This window comes from Furipterus horrens, unplaced genomic scaffold (genome assembly GCF_987537825.1).
Source record: "Furipterus horrens unplaced genomic scaffold, mFurHor1.1.pri manual_scaffold_2, whole genome shotgun sequence".
In the NCBI taxonomy this organism is placed as follows: domain Eukaryota; kingdom Metazoa; phylum Chordata; class Mammalia; order Chiroptera; family Furipteridae; genus Furipterus; species Furipterus horrens.
Genome location: NW_028327172.1, coordinates 104125630 through 104143885, shown reverse-complemented (window position 1 = coordinate 104143885; position 18256 = coordinate 104125630). Strand labels below are relative to the sequence as shown.

General features: G+C 39.6%; 1 pseudogene; it reads left to right on the top strand.

The window, feature by feature from the left end:
* Nucleotides 1–3087: 3087 nt before the first annotated feature.
* LOC150019216 (polyadenylate-binding protein-interacting protein 2 pseudogene) lies at nt 3088–4186 on the top strand (annotated as a pseudogene).
* Nucleotides 4187–18256: the final 14070 nt, after the last annotated feature.

Below are 18256 nucleotides of genomic sequence, written 5' to 3'. Positions count from 1 at the left end.
TGTTGCTCATAAATCTTTTCCCTCAGCTTACTACCACCCACGGACCAGCTTATTTTTACAAGAGTTGCCATTTCCCATACACCCCTAGTGTAAGCCCCCTTTGTTAAGATCACAAAAGTGTTGTGCCTGAGGTCTTAGCCTCTGACAGAATAAGACACAGTCAAAATGTCATACTTCTGCCATTGTGAGTGAAGAAATGTTGACATATTTAAAAAAAAAAAATCCTAAATCCAGAGAGATAAAAATCCAGCAAATCACTAAGAGGACATAACTATTTCTTTCTTTTCCTTTCCCCTTTCCCCTTTCCTTTCCTCCCTCCCTCCCTCCCTCCCTCCCTCCCTTCTTTCCTTCCTTCCTTCCTTCCTTCCTTCCTTCCTTCCTTCCTTCCTTCCTTCCCTTCTGATTTTATTTATCCCTTTCAGAGAGAGGGGAAGACAGGGAGAAAGAGAGAGAGAGGATCAGATGTTTCTCACACATGCCCCTACAGGGACCCAGGCCTGCAGCCCAGGCATGTGCCCTGACAGGGAATCGAACTGGCGACCTTTTGGTTCACAGGCCAGCACTCAATTCACTGAGCCACACCAGCCAGGGTGCAAATATTTTTTTAAGTTATTTAATTGATTTATTAATCCACTGAGTATCTGAATATCTGAAGTCCAAGTACAGTAGCAGCCTTTGGAGACACAAAGGTGGCAGCACTTAATCAGCTGTCTAATGACAGATTCTTGTAAGGAAAATAAACATAAAAGCAACTTAAGAAAATAAGTGTCATTATAAAAGATGGCATTTTGAGGCAGAAGAGGGGAAGTGCCACAGAAGAGGCAACTAAGTCAGTACTGAACAGCATCTGAAGCTCTGAACCACTCCGTCCATCCTCTCTTCTCTCGGCCCCCAAGATAGCGCTCTCCTGGTTTTCCTCTCACTTCTCTGGCAGCTCTTCCTCAATGTCCTTGAGCCTTCTTCCTACTTAAGTTTCCTCTTCCTAGCATTCTCATCTTCTCGCTCTCCTAGGGAAATGCTATGTACAACTGTGATTTAATTTCTACTGAATAAATGTGTATCTTAAGCCCAGACCTTCTCCACTAATCTCTATTGTTAGGTAACCAACTGCCCACTTGACACCTCCACTTGCAAGGATTTTAAAGAGGTATCACAAACCGAAACTCTCCCCAAAAGTACCTGTACCACCTTTAGACTTCCCCATCTTGGCAACAGCATCTCTTAGTCACAAAGCCAAATGATAAAGAATTGTCTGTAATCCTTCTCTTTTATACATTCCTTATAACCAGCCTACCTACAAATTTTCACTATTTCTCAAAAATTATCCAGAAGCCATTCAGTTCTTTCCAGCTCTCCCATGGACTACTTAATAGTCCCCCAACTGCTTTCTCTGCTACCATTCCTGCCCTCTGTACTCCATTCTCTATTTGACATGACCTTTTAAATTCATGTCAACCATTAACCTACTTAAAATTTTTTCATGGCTTCTCATTCCCTTAAATATAAATTTCTTAGTATGGCCCATCAGATCACTTCATGGCCTTGTGCTCTATGCTCCAGAGCTATGCAAAAGTTCATTGAGTTCCTCAAAAGGGCCTTATGGTTGCTTTTTAACCCAAATCTTCACAAGTCTGTTTGCTTTTACCTGAAATACATTTTTTCTTCTCCCCATCCCACCACCCAACTTTTTCAATTGATTAACTCTTAAACATACATCTTCTGCCTAGCCACCTCTCCCTCTAAGAAGTCCTCCGTGATTATTCTCCAAATCTGCATTTCGGTGCTATTCTTATATTCTTCTGTAAAGCTCTGCTCTACTCTGACAGGTGAAGGAATGAGTGAATGAAGCAGAGATGGGAGGAAGGCCTAGTACATGCCGAGGCATGACACTTTAAAGACAAAAGCCTGAATATGGAATTGTGAAACTTCTGTACAGCTAGGTATGAGGAGGGTTAGTGGAAGGGCAAGAGTTGGGAGATGAGACTTGAAAAGGCTGAGGCCCAGGGGAGGAAGGGTTTGAATGCCACATTAAGTGAATCCAACTCTAAATTGTAGACTATGGGGAACCCTGTAAGTTTTTAAGGTAGAGAAGCAAAATGAGCATAGAGAAACCTCCTAGCCTAATGACAGAAATTGTTCCCTCAGGGAGGTGTGGCAGATATAGCACACCCCATTATGGGCTATATCCTATCCTTTATGCCTCCTCTTTTGCTCATGGGTTGGTGAGAGAAAAGGCTTAGCAAGCATGCATGTAGAACCTGAACATTAACCCAAACCTAAGATTCTGGCTAAAACAGACCAAAAATGCCACTGGGAAAAGACATTGACAAATTAGCCTAAAAACTGAACTACAGGTGATTTTTAAGCACCACTGGCTATAAGGCTTGCTATACTTAAAAGCAACTTGTTTTTAAAAGGTCAATGAAGACAAATAGGTAGCAGTAAATCACTGTTGACACAATTCTGAAGACTTTATATACAGGCCCTAAAGTGTAGTTTTTAACAGTTGAGTCAACAGTAGTTGCTTCAACAGTTACAGGCTTTCACAGAAATGCTAAGGTAACCCATGAATAATAGAACAAAAACTCTGAGTTGTTTTTCCAAGAAAGGGAAAATAAATACCCAATAGAACCATCAACCATCCTCATCTCTCTATGACAGTAACAACTACAGCAGCAGCAAGCTCCATCACTCATTAATTGCTGGTTATTAGCAAAGCACAGAGATGATGCTGAAGGATTAAACAGGCCTCTGGTGCAAAAAAAGTTTAAACTTAAACATATGTGAAAATTAAACAACAATATTGGGAAATTAGCACTAGAGGTTGTATTAATCTAGGTCTAATCGGGAGAAAGAAACCACACAATAATGTGAACAGATATTTAACATAAAAAGTACTAAATTATGATAGAGGAATAACAATAAAGACATAATAAAAAAGCTAAAGGGTACCCTAAGCTGAGAGAAGGTACCCAAGAAAGGACAAATTTTGAAGAGGGTGCCTACCCCAAAAGAAAGTTGAAATGTCGTGGGCAAGGATATGGTTGCAGCTCACTGGATGGTGAAGAAGTTCACTGGGATTGGTCCATGCTAGCTGGTCGGCAGGAAACAATCCTCTTAGGCACAAGCAAGGTGAGCCTGATGCAGGTGCACAGAGGGAACTGGGCCACCTGTATTGGCATGAGGCCTGTGCCAGTGTTTGCACTGAAATAACCAAGGCAAGGGCTGCAAAATGCCAAGTGACTTCATGCTCTGGGGCACCTGGCTGGGGCAGAGCACATCTGGATGGATGGATGGACACGGACACACGGATAGACACACACCACACACACACACACACACACACACACACACAATGCATGCTCGCAGTTTACAGCAGAAATAAGAAAAAGCAGCAACCATAACAAGAAACAGAATTTCCCTGACTCAAGCAATGTCCCTCCAGCACAGTCTACTGACCGACATTAACACTGCATCCACTACAAAGGAGAAATGCTTTGAGTCCATTATAGCAGAGCAGGTGCTGAAGGGTAAATTTAGAAAAGAAAGGTATTAGTTGAAATTTGGCAGAGGCAAAGGCAAACACAGGAGTACAAAAAATAACAAATGAATTTTTTAGGTGATTAGAGTTTTAAAAGAAGTGTTATTTCAGGACTGGAGAAGGGGGACCATAGGCAAAACGTGTGTCCAGCATCCAGCGGGGTAGCAGCACTGCCTGTGGCAATCCAGAGGCCTACTAGACTCACTGGCTGCCATCCCTGCTTCCATGCACTGGGTTAAATACAACAAACGCCAACCATGAATGATCCAAGTGCAGCAGTACTCGCCCCAAAATCATCAATGCAGATGTGATTATTAATGGTCATTCTCACGAAGGTGACAATCCATTTGCAGAGTACATGTGGACAGAAGATGCAGTACATGTGGACAGAAGATGAAGAGGAATTCAGCAGAGAAAGAGGAGTTTTGGGAAGAAGTTTATTGAATGCTGTTTCTAAGAAATGCTGGAAGCAGAAGAAAAACATGAGTGGTTCATTCCAGCTCAAGATCTCCCACAAGCTGTGGACCAAATCCAAGACCATTTAATGACCCTGTTATAAGTGATGGCTCTTTTCTAGAAAATCTTGTGGTCAAGAGCAATCTGAATCCAAATGCAAAGGAGTTTGTTCCTGAGGTGAAGTACTAAAATATTTGAGTAGATGGGACCCTCTTTTGCTGGATATAGCGCAATTTCCACACTCTGAAGGCAGTATTAGAAGACTTAATTGTAAAAGCTCTCTCTTGTCACTGTGTTCCACTTATGCATTGTCTAAGTTTTGATAGTCTTGTATACTTAATACAAGGGCTGAGACAGTTATTTTGGTAGAACCTTGAAGATGAGTAAGATTTTGATAGACTGGGGAAGGAAGAGGGGCTGGGAAAGTGAGAGAAAACTCATTCCAGGTTGAGATGATAGTTTTATTATTAATTCTTGGATCTTGGGTGAACCATTTAACCTCATATAGCCTACATACCTTATAAGACCCCTGTGAGGTTAAAATTCAATAGTAGATGGTAGATAATGCTTTGAAACAAAGTTGAAAGCATTAGATGAAAGAAACATGATGGTGATACCTTCACATAGTACAGATGCAATACCCATGAGCTGAAATCAGCACTTCAAGTCTGTCAGCTAGAATGCAGCTCTAGTATGAGCTCCTGAGACTCATCTATAGCCCCTTCTCCCCCTATCCTCTCCCTCACATCCTAATAGTCACCTGAGACATCAAGGCTCTCTACAAGTCTTTGCTGAATGAATGAGTAAATCTTGGATTATCACAAAAAAGAGAAGACTCTCCATTTAAAATGAAATGAACCTGAAGGAAATTCATGAGTTCTTATTAACTTAAATGGGTAAAAAGTATTAATTAAATATATACTTTCTCTACACATAATTAGGCACACTTATCTTGATGCACACCCTAAACTTAATGTAATAGGAAAAAAAATTAATAAGTATTTTATTGAGAAATGAATGCATAACGTCTCTCACCCAAACTCTTAGTGATATAAATTCCATAACAGTGAACAAAAATCAGCAGTCACCCAAGCCCACAATCAGAAGGAACATTTGATTAAACAGCTTGCACACTGCCAGACCCCATCACAGAGCAGGTCCCAGGACACAGGAAGGCTACTGCCCAACTTTTAAACCTCCTAGAGGCGTTAGGAACACCACCCCGTTCAAATTCTCCAGGTCCTGAACACTAAAATTGTCAAAGGCACGTCAACAGAAAGGGAAGAAAATACAGGGTGGAGCAAAACTAGGTTTACAGTTGTTTGTATGGAAAATAATACAATAATTAATAAATAACAACACAAGAGTAAACTGTTTTATGTACTCACAACTGTAAACCTACTTTTGCTCCGCCCTGTATTTATTAAATTTCAACCCAGTGGGGGCACTTGCTGGGTTTTTAAAAATTCATTATCTCATGTAATTCTTATTCTTATTTTCAGACAAAGGAAGTAGAGTTTCGAGAGGTTAAGTAAATTGCCAGCATTACACAATCTGGTGAGGCTAGAATTCAAGCCCAGGTCTAACTGATTTCATAGCCAACTCTCTCTCTGAACGGAGCTGCCTCTCCAGGCAAAAAGTTAACGGCAGAGTCTCAGTGAGCCTGTAAGGAGTGTTCTGCTCACCTGAGTCACTACTGTAGGTTGAGAATAGGAGGACAGAATGGAAAAGTAACAATGATATTAAGAGCTGACCCAAATATCCTCACATCCATTCACTGTCTTTACTCTCAACTCTTTGGTCCTTTACAAGCTGAAGAACATATATTTTTAAATGGGCGTTTCAGACAAGATATGTTCTCTACTCTCTGTCCTATCTGAAAATCAGCACCTCCATTCTTAAATTAAGGACGATTTCATATCTTGGTCATCAGGCGCTCACTGGAGGAAAGTAAGTCTCTGCCGGATGCTGAAAGATAATCTAAAATGAGAACTGCTACAACCTCTAACCGTTGAGAACTTGATTTTTTAACAGGGCCACCACCTGACATCTGCGCAATGCTCTTCAGACTGCAAAGTGCTCTCCAAGAGCACACATCACCTCACCACAAGGATAAAAACAGCTCTGAAAGGGGCATGCCAGGGAGATTCTAACTTATCTCAGGGTGGGTGCCACTTCCATCCCTCAATTTTTAAACTAAATTCATCTTTTCCTTCCATCAGCTCTTAGTCACCCCATCCCCTCCCATCCTTTCTTGTCCACACCCCAGTGTAAAGATATCAGCTTTGTTCCTTCACTAGAAAACATGCATGTTTCTCCAACTTCTGCAGCCATGCTGAAGCGATCTCCCAGGAACAAGCTTTTATCGAATACCCCTTTATGATATCAGAAAAGAACAGTCAGCTCAGAGGATCTCTGACCTAAGCCTCAGAGTTTCAAACCAGAGCTCAGAAAGTACTTCCCTGTCCCCAGCTTCTGCTAAGAGGATGTGGGACAGGCGTTAAGGACTTGGCTTTGGTGACCGAAGGAAGGTGGTTTGAATATCTGCCACCAATGAGTCACTTAACCTTTTCTTTTTTCATCTGTAAAATACAGCCTCATAGGAAGCTGTGAGGTGGAAATGAAATCGTGCCTATCAAATACTTACTAGCACAAAATCTGATCACTATACTCTTTAAATATTAGCTGCTGTTGGCGTCTGAACTCACAAAAGCAGTGCCAGCCAGCAGTTCTCCCACATTCTCACCATCCTCATCAAGGGAGTGATGGGCCTTAAATACTCTTTTATCTGTATCTGAAAACACCTCAGCTGAAGAACAGCGTCTCTCTATCCACTTTGCAGGAACAGGCTCCCCTCCAGCTGTGACCTCTGCTCCTTTCTCAAGTCTACACCTTGTTTGGAAGATACACCCAGAAGGTGATTACCGAACATTTGGAAAGTCAGTAAACACATTAGAATTCTTCAATACCCAGCGCCTTACTAGTTCCACTTTGCCCTGGCTGGTTTGGCTCAGTGGATTGAGCGTCGGCCTGCGAGCTAAGTGTCGCTGGTTCGATCTTCCAGTCAGGGCACATCAGAGAAGGAAAACTCTGACTCCAAAAAACCTCCGCTGCCTTGCGGCATACCTCTTCAGGGGAAAGGCTAAGGGAGTAAACCCCGACAGAAAATCCGGAGCCGGAGTCCCTAAGGCGGTTTGACGTAGTCAACACCGGCAACTCCTGCGGCGCACCTGAAGCCAAGCTGTATTGACTCCATCTTTCCCTTGGACCCTTCAGCTGCGAAGAGAGGGGGGGTCTGCTGCATGAGCAACAGCAGACCCTCCGTATCACCCTGCTCAGGCTCTGTAGCTTCAGCTTCACTGGAGAGGACACTCCAGCGTCATCGCAAGATGTCGATTCAGCACGGGAGGAGACAGATACCGTGTCACTCCCGAGTCGGACTGCACAACCATTCTCGGCGGTGCAGATAGACTCTTAAGAAGCTACACCATCGTCTCTCGAGACGGACGGCTGCCGACGACGACTAGTTCCACTCAGGTTACAAAGGGCAGTTTCTGACCTCCAGTTGTTTAAAATCTCGTTAGGACTTGGACTGACAGCAACAAAGAAGCCACGTGAAAAAACAGCGAGATAAGCTTGATGGTGAGCTAGGTCCACAAGGAAGGGAGCTGACCGAAGGTGGACCTTCAGTTGCAGGGTTGAATTTGGAGAGCAGTTCCTAAGTCTTGGTTCCATAAAATGCTAGATTATTAGTGTTAATAACAGTGTATTAACAGTATTGCTTTCAATGTAAACATGAATGTTAAATACCGTGAACAGTGTTGCTTTCAACATAAACATTGAACATAAAGTGTTCAAATATTGTAACTTTTTTTGTTGTTGTTGTTAAAGGTTTTGAGGATATGCAAAGTTCTGTACTACACACACACAAAAAAAGGAATATTAACTTTAAACTTCAAATGTAAACTTACAAATAGCCTTCGCACTTCTTTACAAAGTTCCAAGAATTTACTTAAAAACTGACCTCTTTCTGCACTGCACACTAAGGGAGTTTTCCTCTTAACCATGGGTGAGAAAGTAGCAGGAAGGTCTAAGCCCTCAGTCTTTCCAGAGGAATGGGGCTCAAAATCTTAGCTGTACCCCGCACACTTCACTTCTCACCCCTTAAGGATACCTGTGGGGCACCCCGGTCTGAGTGCATTTATCCTGAGTTTGAGTCCGGACAAACCCCGGGTTAACAGTGGCCGCCTCCTGATAAGCATAACAAAGATCTCCTCCACTGTAAGCAGTCAAAATTCAAACAAAGAGCAGCCCCACGCTCTCTACTAGCAAACCCTGTTTTCTTTTAATTAAAAAAAATTTAGAGGTCATCCCTCAGCTTTGTTTATAAGTAATGAGTCCAACAGCCCCCATTTATCACCCCTGGAGATTCTTTTACACTTTGATGTGAAAAGAGTCAGGGCTCATTGTAAACTCAACGACTCCAACAGCAGTCCTTTCTTTTGCAAAGGAAAGCCCTGGTCCCCAGTAAGACCAAACTGTCAGAAAAAAATTCATTGCCTTTCCTTCCAATGATTTATCAGAGATGGGGGAGAGAAGCTGGCTTTAGACAACTTTCCAGCAAGGGTTCCCAGCACACCCCTAATGTATTCCCCACCTTTGCTGGCTCTTCTTGCCCAAAATGTCCCTTTCCCAAATCCCACTGCTCATGAAAGAGGGCCTTCTCACTTTAAGCCATCCCATTGGAAAGGACTTTCCCTCTCTCCCCCCACTCCCTCCTTTCCTCCCTCCATCTCTCTCCTTTAAGCTTTCACAGAAAGTGCAAGTGGCCAAACATTAGGTATTGTTTAGGTTCTGTCCCTTAGGGCAACTCTCCAGGGAAAGGAATATACCAACCTTCCAACTTGGTCACAACAGACAACCATCCCAATAATTAGGTCATGAGACAGTCATATTCCCCATCCTTATCAGTCTCTCACATTAAAAGGAATTGAATATTAAAAAAACTTACAAGGAAAAACTATTGAAAGATTTTTTTATACATATATATACCTAAAAATCGTGGTGGTAGTCATAAAGTGGAAGGTGCATGGCAGGAGTAGAAAAATTTTTTAAGTAAATGTAGGAAATCAGAATATTAAAGACTTTAAATAGTACACAGCTCACACATGCATTTTCACTAAGTGGCATACAGTTGTAACCAGCACCAGATCAAAATGCGGAACACTGCTGGACTATTCAACTATTTTTAGCAAAAAGACTTATCTTGAATCCAGCTGAGCTTTAGAGTTAACTTCTATTCTACAGGAAATACCCGGGACAGAACCACAGGGATTCTCAACCTCAGCACTACTACTACTGCCATTTGGAGCCAGAAAATTCTTTGTGGTGGGCCATCCTGTGTGTTGTATAATGTTTAGCAGCATCACTGAACCCCAGCCACTGAATTATAACAACTATAAATCTCTCTAGATATTCTCAAAAGTTGGCCCCCATGCTCCACTCCACAGGATCAAATTATTCCTGGTTGAATGCACCAATCAACTAACCCCCATCCTAGCTCTAATCAATCAGTAGAGACCACGACCCTGACCACAACCTTGACCAGAACCTTACCTCCCTTAGTCACCGTGATTAATGATTTTCTCTATATAACCCATCCCCAAGAAGCCATCAGGGAGCCAGGTCCTTGAGTATTAGCTCACCTGTCTCAACATGGGCTACTTCCTAAAAATAACCTCTTACTTTCTTTGCTGCCTTATATATATATATATATTTGTTTATTTGTTTGGTTTACTTCCTGGTTGAGAACCACTGGATTATAAGAACAAGTTACACATCCTTAAGACGAAGCAAACAGGCAAATCCACAAAGTGAGATATACATTCAAATCAGCTTTTTCAACCAGTCACCAAACCCCCTTCGAAAAACAAACAAACAAACAAGGTAAATGCTCTAGATTAAGACTGTTAGAAACAAGGTCATAGTGACTCCCAAACCAGTAGCAAAGTCATTGGTAACAAAAGGCAAATGTAATTGAAGGGTCTTAAGGGCAAATGTAATTAAAGGATCTCTGAGAAGGGAGTGGATAACATTAGCATATTCACAAATCACAATAGGGGCATTTAGATGAACGGGTTAGATTGTACCTCCTGAGTATCCAGTCATGGAGAAACGGGGAAGGAGGAGAGGGGAGGGGAAACTAGTTGCGTTAGGGTGGGGAAGCTAAGACTATAAAACCAGGTTCCTTTGTCTACTTGGGGCGCACGTTCTCCTGGCTATGAGGGTGCGCCCGGCTCTGCAGACTCGTGAATAAAGGCCTCGCTTTACTGCTCAAGTCCTGTGTCCCGGTTTTTATTGTGAGCGTTTCTCACAAGACTCAAGAGACAAACATTAATGGAATGTATGTACTTTGGTTTGCTTGAACCAGGATTAAATAATTTTAATAGACATTTCAAAGCAATCTGGGCAGTTTAGATACAGGCTAGTTATTAGATGAATTCAAAATGTTAATTTTATTAGGTATGAAGACTGATGTATAGTTATGTAGGAAAATAACCATTTTTTTAGAGATGTACATAAAGTATGCAGAAGTGAAAAACAGATGTCTGGATTTGCTTTAAACTATTTCAAAAAGGAAAAAAATAAGAAAAACAATCAATTTTTATTTTTAGATTTTACTTATTTATTTTTAGAGAGACGGGAAGGGAGGGAGAAAGAGAGAGAGAGAAACATTGATGTGTGGTTGCCTCTCACACACCCCTAACTGGGGGCCCTGGCCAGACATGTGCCCTGACTGGGAATCGAACCGGGAACGCTTTGATTCTCTGGCCAGTGCTCAATCTACTGAGCCACACCAGCCAGGGACAGAACAGATTTTTAAAAGTGTGGCAAAATACTGAGAACTGTTAAGTCTGGGGAAAGGATATTTCAAGGTTAATGAAGTAGTCTCTCTATTTCTACTAATGTCTTTTTCTACAATAAAAAAAGAAAATTTCTTTTAAAGTAAAGGAGATGGAGAGTAGGCAAGAACTGTGATTAAGTCGATACTAAATTAGGTTATCATGGCCAATCGGGGCCAATATTAATCAATTCTACATTGTTGCTATAACGCCCAAGATTTCTCTTTCTCTCTCCCCTTCAGACTCTGTCTTCTCTTTGAGTGCTTTCAATAGCTTTAATACGATCTGTTCACTATATCTATTAACATCTTACCAATGTAAACATACTGTTTTAAAATCAATTTAAAGCAACAAAAATGGTGGCAACTCTGCATTGCAGGTTATGAAGAAGGCATCATAACCTGTTGGCCAAAAGCAGAAATGAAAGTGCGCAATGCCTCACATGTGAAATGTTATTTAGTGTAGCAATAAAAAATTTTCCCAACCAAAGCAAACCAGTTGCCCAGGATTCCCTATAATCTGCTTGACAAGTCAGCTATTAACTTCTCGAAGCTTTTGCTTCCTCCAGTACAGTTAGGCCTCCTACCATCTAACCTGACCACTTTACAGCTTTAGCATACAGAACAGAAACAAAATTCAGATTCTGGAATACTATCCTCCATGCTTCTGAAAAACAGGGAAACCAGAACTGAAATTCTCTTTTTCCTAGAACTCTTCCACAAACTCGTAACAAGGCTGACTACTACAGCTTCAGAAGAAAACAATTTACTCTATAAACTGAAGCCCTCCAAAAAGAAGAAAAGTTCTTTCCCAAATCAGAATAGTATAAAATTAGTACCCCTACAGAGATAGTGTAATTTTAAACAATTCAGCTCACTGTTTTTCTAATCCACTACCATGGGCCAAGATGTCACCTAAAATGACAGAACGCCAAGTGCCTGGACTAGTGTCAATTTTATTAAAGTCGCAATATATATATTAATTCATTCTAACTCTCAGCATTAGTAGAGTGTTCTGGGCTGAGAGCAAAGAGAAAGCCATGTGAAAATAAATTTGAAACCAACTCATGGGCACACTGACTTGTAAACTTTGAATAATCTAAATATGACTCTAAACATAAATCTATCTTATAAGAAAACAATTCCACTCCTAGATATTTACCCCAAAGAATGAAAACATATTTGAATGAATGAAAACACATCATCCATAACAGCCAACAAGCGAACACACCCAACTGTCCCTCAACTAGTGAATTGTAAACAAAACACTGAATTATTAAAAATGGAATATTTGGCAATAAAAAGAAATAAAATATTGACACATGCTACAACATAGACAAATCTTGAAAATCTTATGCTAAGTGAAAGAAGCCAGTCACAAACAACTGCATATTATATGACTGCCTTAATATGAAATGTCCAGAATAGGCAAAAGTAGTAAGTAGATTAACATTGCCTATAGTTGAAGGTAGGACATAGGCAGCTGCATCTATTTGGGGTGCAATTCTGAAGTTGGATTGTAGAGATGGTTGCACAACTCAGCAAATTTACTAACAATCATTAAAATGTGTACTTAAAATGGCACAAAAATATATCCAATAGTGTTTTGTTTTGTTTTTAAATAAAAAAACTATGTTGCTTGTAGAAAAGACAATACTATCAAGCAGTGTTTTCTTATACTTCATGATTTAGGTCAACCCCACAGCCAATAATAAATGTAAAACAGACCACGGTGAAACTTGTAAGTGCATCCACATGTCCTGCAAATGAACACACTCTGTGTTTTGTTTTTAAAGGTCTGTTTCCTCTAATGGTCTGCTTCCTCTGAATGCTACTCCTGGAGTAGCTCACTAAGGAATCCCTTCAGTCCAGAGTCTCCTTTAAACAAAGCCTTTCCCTTCCAAGTAGAATTAAGGAAGCTACTGACTGCCCTGAAACCCACTGTTCTGCTACCATCACCAGAGTAGTGCATTTCAATAATTTATTGAGGATTTATGGTATACCAGGCCTGGGATAAGCACTTTACATGCATTATTCTCTTTAGCCCCATTAAAAATGTTTACTTATTTATTTATTCTTGGGGGAAGAGGGGAAAGGAGGGAGGAAGAGAGGGAGAGAAACACTGATGGGTTGCTTCTCACACTCCCCCAACTGGTGACCTGGCCCACAACCCAGGCAGGTATATGCCCTAACTTGGAATCAAACCAGCGACCTTTCAGTGTGCAGGACAACACCCAACCCACTGAGCCACACCAGTCAAGGCTACCCCCATTTTAAAGAGGTTTTAAAAGTTGAGCAATTTGCCCAAGTAACCAATGTGTCAGAGATTGAAACACAAGCTTTCCTACTCCAGCCCCACATTCAAACTTTCTCTATCACAGATGTAATAACAAATCAGGTGGATTTTACTGGTGAAGTTACTCAACATTTCTACAGTTTAATTTAAATTTTCCAAAATTTAAGTGTTTTTTTGAGAAGTAACTATTTCTGAAATATATTTTCTCATGTCTGGGATAAGAAGTCTAAAGTCAAACCCTTCTAAACTCATCAAACTGAGGAGCTTATACTACATACAATGATGACATACTTAATAGTTAGGAACCATTTTCTAAAATAAAAGGAAATAATGAGTTCTGTATACAAAATGTTATTACACTTGTAAATCTGGCCTAAAATGACTTTCTTGGGAAATACAGGAAACCTCTCTAGTTCCCACGCACAACTGCAGGTGTGGATTATTTACAATGCCCAGGCCAATCTCAGTTTCGGGAAAACATGGCCTCCAGCCATTAATCTCTCCAGTAAGCATCTGGATGTTAGGCCTTGATTTACTCACACACAGAAGAATCTGTCTATATAATAGGTGTTAATCAGCTTAACACCTTGTAGCTTCCTCACTAATTGAGGACTCCTCTCAATTAGAGTTTCACATTATTTCAGACTCTCCTGGGAAGGAGAACTACCAGGACTACCTATAGTAATATGATTCAAGCTTCTCAAAATTTAATTCTTCAAATCTCTCCAAATACTAAGAAAGTGTATCAGCAGACCTCTGAAAACATTTACAAAAGTGCCTACCCTTAATGGTAGAAAAAAATAAAAAATTATGTCCCAAAAATTTGGCGACATTGCCTGAAATAAAACTTCTTTCATTCTTATGTTTTATCTTAACATGTTTTCCTCCAATCATCCAGTAAAATTTTCCCAGAATGTATCCAGCTTTATTCTTTGGCTTTACTTACCTGGTCTCCATTTCAGAAAAATGTAATTTAGCTCACACTTTGTAAAAATAAATTCTTTTAAAAATTGAATATAAACTGTAATTGAAAAAAATTTTAATTTAAGCTTAACTTCAGAATTCTAAGAAGAAAGTGAGAGATATCAAGCAATAGGTACAGAAGGGTAAGAAAGAGAATGAGTTAGTTGCAAAAAGGCAGGTTCTGTCTTTCAATAAAGAAAAAGAAAAGTAATTAAAAACTACAGGAACTCTTTTGGCCCTTGGCATAGAAAAGGCCTAGGTGCAACTTGCTTCAGCTGTCCTGAGTCTGGGTTCATCCAACACCAGCCACCTCCACCATGCCACCCAACCTGGTCATTCAGAACAGACAAGCCCAGACCGAGGTGGTGCCTTGTGCCTTGTGTCTCTGCCCCGATCATCAAAGTCCCTCAAACCACCACCAAAAGACAGAAAGAAGCCACCCTCCAGACACCCTATGTGACAGCCTGTGGTGAGTGGGATGCTTGGCTAATTAAGAACTGCAAAGGAAAATATTTCAATTACAGATCATTTGACAAAAACAACACAAAACCCAGGGAAAACCAAAAGCAATAAAAAGAAATGAAATATTGACACATGCTACAACACAGACAAATCTTAAAAATCTTATGCTAAACGAAAGAAGCCAGTCACAAAGCAAGATGAAGCAATATAAATTCAAAGATGAAGCAATTTAAAATGTGACATGAATTTGAACAATTTACTCAGCAAAAGATAAGAGTTCACTTATCCTAATCAATATGAACCTTCTCTTTCAAGTGGTACCAGGGTTGACTGTGAACTCACAGAAAAGAATTGAAGCCCTAAATATTAGTTTGCTTCCCGTTCAAAATAATGTAAATGATGCTGATTGGTTTCTCAACTTTTATTGTCAATTTAAAGACAAAGCTTGCAAGGGCACAGATAATTATAAAATGTGCTATCAACCTGGACAATTTAAAACTAAAAGCATTTTAACAAACAGTTGAAGGGTAGAAGAGAGAGGAGTGAAGGAGTGAGAATAATTACATTATCATATTATGCTATGGGAAGTTGCTGGAAAAATAAAATTTTAAAAATTTAGCCCCGGCCAGGTTGCTCGGTTGGATGGAATGCCGTCCTATACACCAAAGGGTTGTGGATTCAAACCCCAGTCAGGGCACATACCTAAGTTGTGGGTTCAATCTCAGTTGGGGCATGTATGGGAGGCAACCGATCAATGTTTCTCTCTCACACTTACGTCTGTCTGTCTGTCTCTCTCCTCCTCTCCCTCTCTTCCTCTCTTTCTCAAATCAATAAATATATCCTCAGGTGAGGATTTTTAGAAGTATAATAAAATTAATAACAAAAATTTAATATTGATTATATAACATAACTAATATAGTATGTTAACATGGAATACGTTATTATTATAAAGATTTTTAAATGTTAAAGACATTTAAATTTATGAAATATAAAAGTAAAAACAGCCCTGGCTGGGTGTGGCTCAGTGGATTGAGTGCCAGCCTGAGAACCAAAGGATCGCCAGTTCAATTCTCAGTCAGGGCACATGCTTGGGTTGCAGGCCAGGTCCCCAGTTGGGGGTACATGAGAGGTAACCACACATTGATGTCTCCCTCCCTCTTTCTCCCTCTTTTCCCCCTCTCTCTAAAAATAAATAAAATCTTTAAAATTAAAAAAATAAAAACAACACAAAACTGAAAACCTGAAAGAGAATATGAGTACATTTAAATAGAATTCAAAAACAAGCAAAACAAATTCATGGTTTTACAAGTCAGCATAGTGCCAGCCTTTGAGGACAGTACTAGCTGAAAGGGGAAAGGCAGGGCTCTGGAGAGATGGTGTTGTCACTTGATCAATTACACAAGTGTGTTCCCTTTGTGAAAATGCATTGAAGTGAACTAATAATGTCTGCCCTTTTCAGTTTGTTATATTCCCCAAAACAATTTTTAGAAAGAGCAAAAATAAATGGGAAGGGAAGGAAGGTGGGGGAAATACAAGCGAGTTCAGATTCAACAGTGTGTAATGCTGATAAATCTGGAAATCACAGAATAAGTCTACTATTTATAAGAACTAAAACAAATATTGTCTTTACACATTACATTCATACTCTGCCCATGCTTATGACTTCTGATAACCCTGAGCAAAGTTAGGCTTCACACTCAGACTTCTATTTAGTTTGAGTGATTAAAGCTGCACAGTCAATACACATCTGTTTCCTTTAAAATATGTGCTAGTCCTGGACCAGTGCCACATAAATTTGATGTTTTCTTCTGGACTACTAAAAGATTAAAGCCCATCATGATTAAGCATTCAAACAAGTGAGCTCTTGGTATATATTAAAAACAGAGCTCCATTTAGGATTCCCCCTAGCTTATCACTTGCTGACATTAAAATTAAAAGCAGCACATCAGGGAGAGGAGGAACCAGAAAGATAAATGTAACAAGTTATAAAACCAGTTCTGTAACTGCTAGAATGTTACTACAAAGGGCAGTCATCCACTTAATTAGCAACAATAGAAAACATGTAAAAAATAGAATACAAAATACCTTTTTAATCTTACCACTGATAATACTGTTTTTTCCCCTGTTTTTCTGGGGGTTTTTTTGTTTGTTTTTATTTTTTTATAGCACTGATTTAATTGATTCTTCTACAAGAAATTATACTAGATACAATGTCAGCTACTAGAAATTTCTGAAAAATCAGATCTCCACAAAAATCTTACAATTGAAATTTAAAATTTCTTCATTCCTTTTAATTATCACCAATTTGAAATTTAGATTCTTTTGTAGGGAAATCCAGTTTTAATATTCTATAGAATTCAACACTCCCTCATTGATGAATTCAAAGGGACCCTAATCAAAATGCCAACAATAATTTTTCTAGAGACTTCAGAGAACACATGAAAATGTAATCAGATGTAGATAGCTATGAAAATTCTAAAAATGAAAAGTAATGTCAAGAAAAAAAAGAAAAAGAAAGTAATGTCAAAGAATCTGCCTGACTATTTGGATCTATAAAAATATAATAAAAGAGTATGGCACCATTGCCAGAAGAAACAATCCAATGATAGATTCAAGAATGTAATGGAATTTAGACATGGCACTCAAATCAGTGAAGAAAAGATAGATGATTGAATAAATTATGTTTAAAACAATGAGCTAGCCATTTTCTTTTTTTCTTTTTTCTTTTTTTTAATGCCTTCCTAATATCCCCTGGGCTTTTTCATTTTCTTATTAATATGGAAATTTACAACACATACTTTACACTAAAATTAATTACAGATGGATCAAAATACTACACGGTCACAGACCACTTAAGAGGGCTAAGCAGCTAACTAAATGTGTGACTCCAGCTGCATGGATTAGAGCTGGAAATTGTAGTGAACTAGAAAACACTCATGCTTTCCAAACTTTTTTTTTTTTTTAAATATATACAAAATATCTCTTGGGCAAGCTGACACGACAGATGTCTGCAGGAGGAAATCAGGTGGGCGTTCTGACTGACCTGTAGGCTGAGCACACCTACATCTTAGCACACCTGAAAAGTATTGATGACATACCACTTGGGAAGTCCTGAATTAGAAAGATCATGCCTTGTCTAAAAGAGCAATAGCTCTTCAATTTAGAGTTTTTCTATATGGCAATGCACAATCCATGTTGTTAAACCTTAAACTTTTCAAGAGAAGGTAGAATCTAGATGGTTTTATAAACAACATGGGCAGATATACCTCTTTAGAGCACTGAGGGGTGTAACAAAAGCCCATCTGTTGACCAGATTTATCCCATAGGTCACCAGTTCACAAATTCTGATTTAAATACAAAAAGAAAGAAAGGAAGGAAGGAAGGAAGGAAGGAAGGAAGGAAGGAAGGAAGGAAGGAAGGAAGGAAGGAAGGAAGAAACCATTCAAGTACCGCAGAGAACACATGACGATATTTTAAGTCTTGTAGCAGGAAAGACCTAAGCACAATCAAAACGAGAATGCATAAAGGACAAAACATTTAACTACATAAAAATTTAACTTATGTCTAATCTAGCATTATGAACAAGCCTAAAGACAGATGACAACAGTCCTCCCCACCCCACCACTGCCCCCAGGCT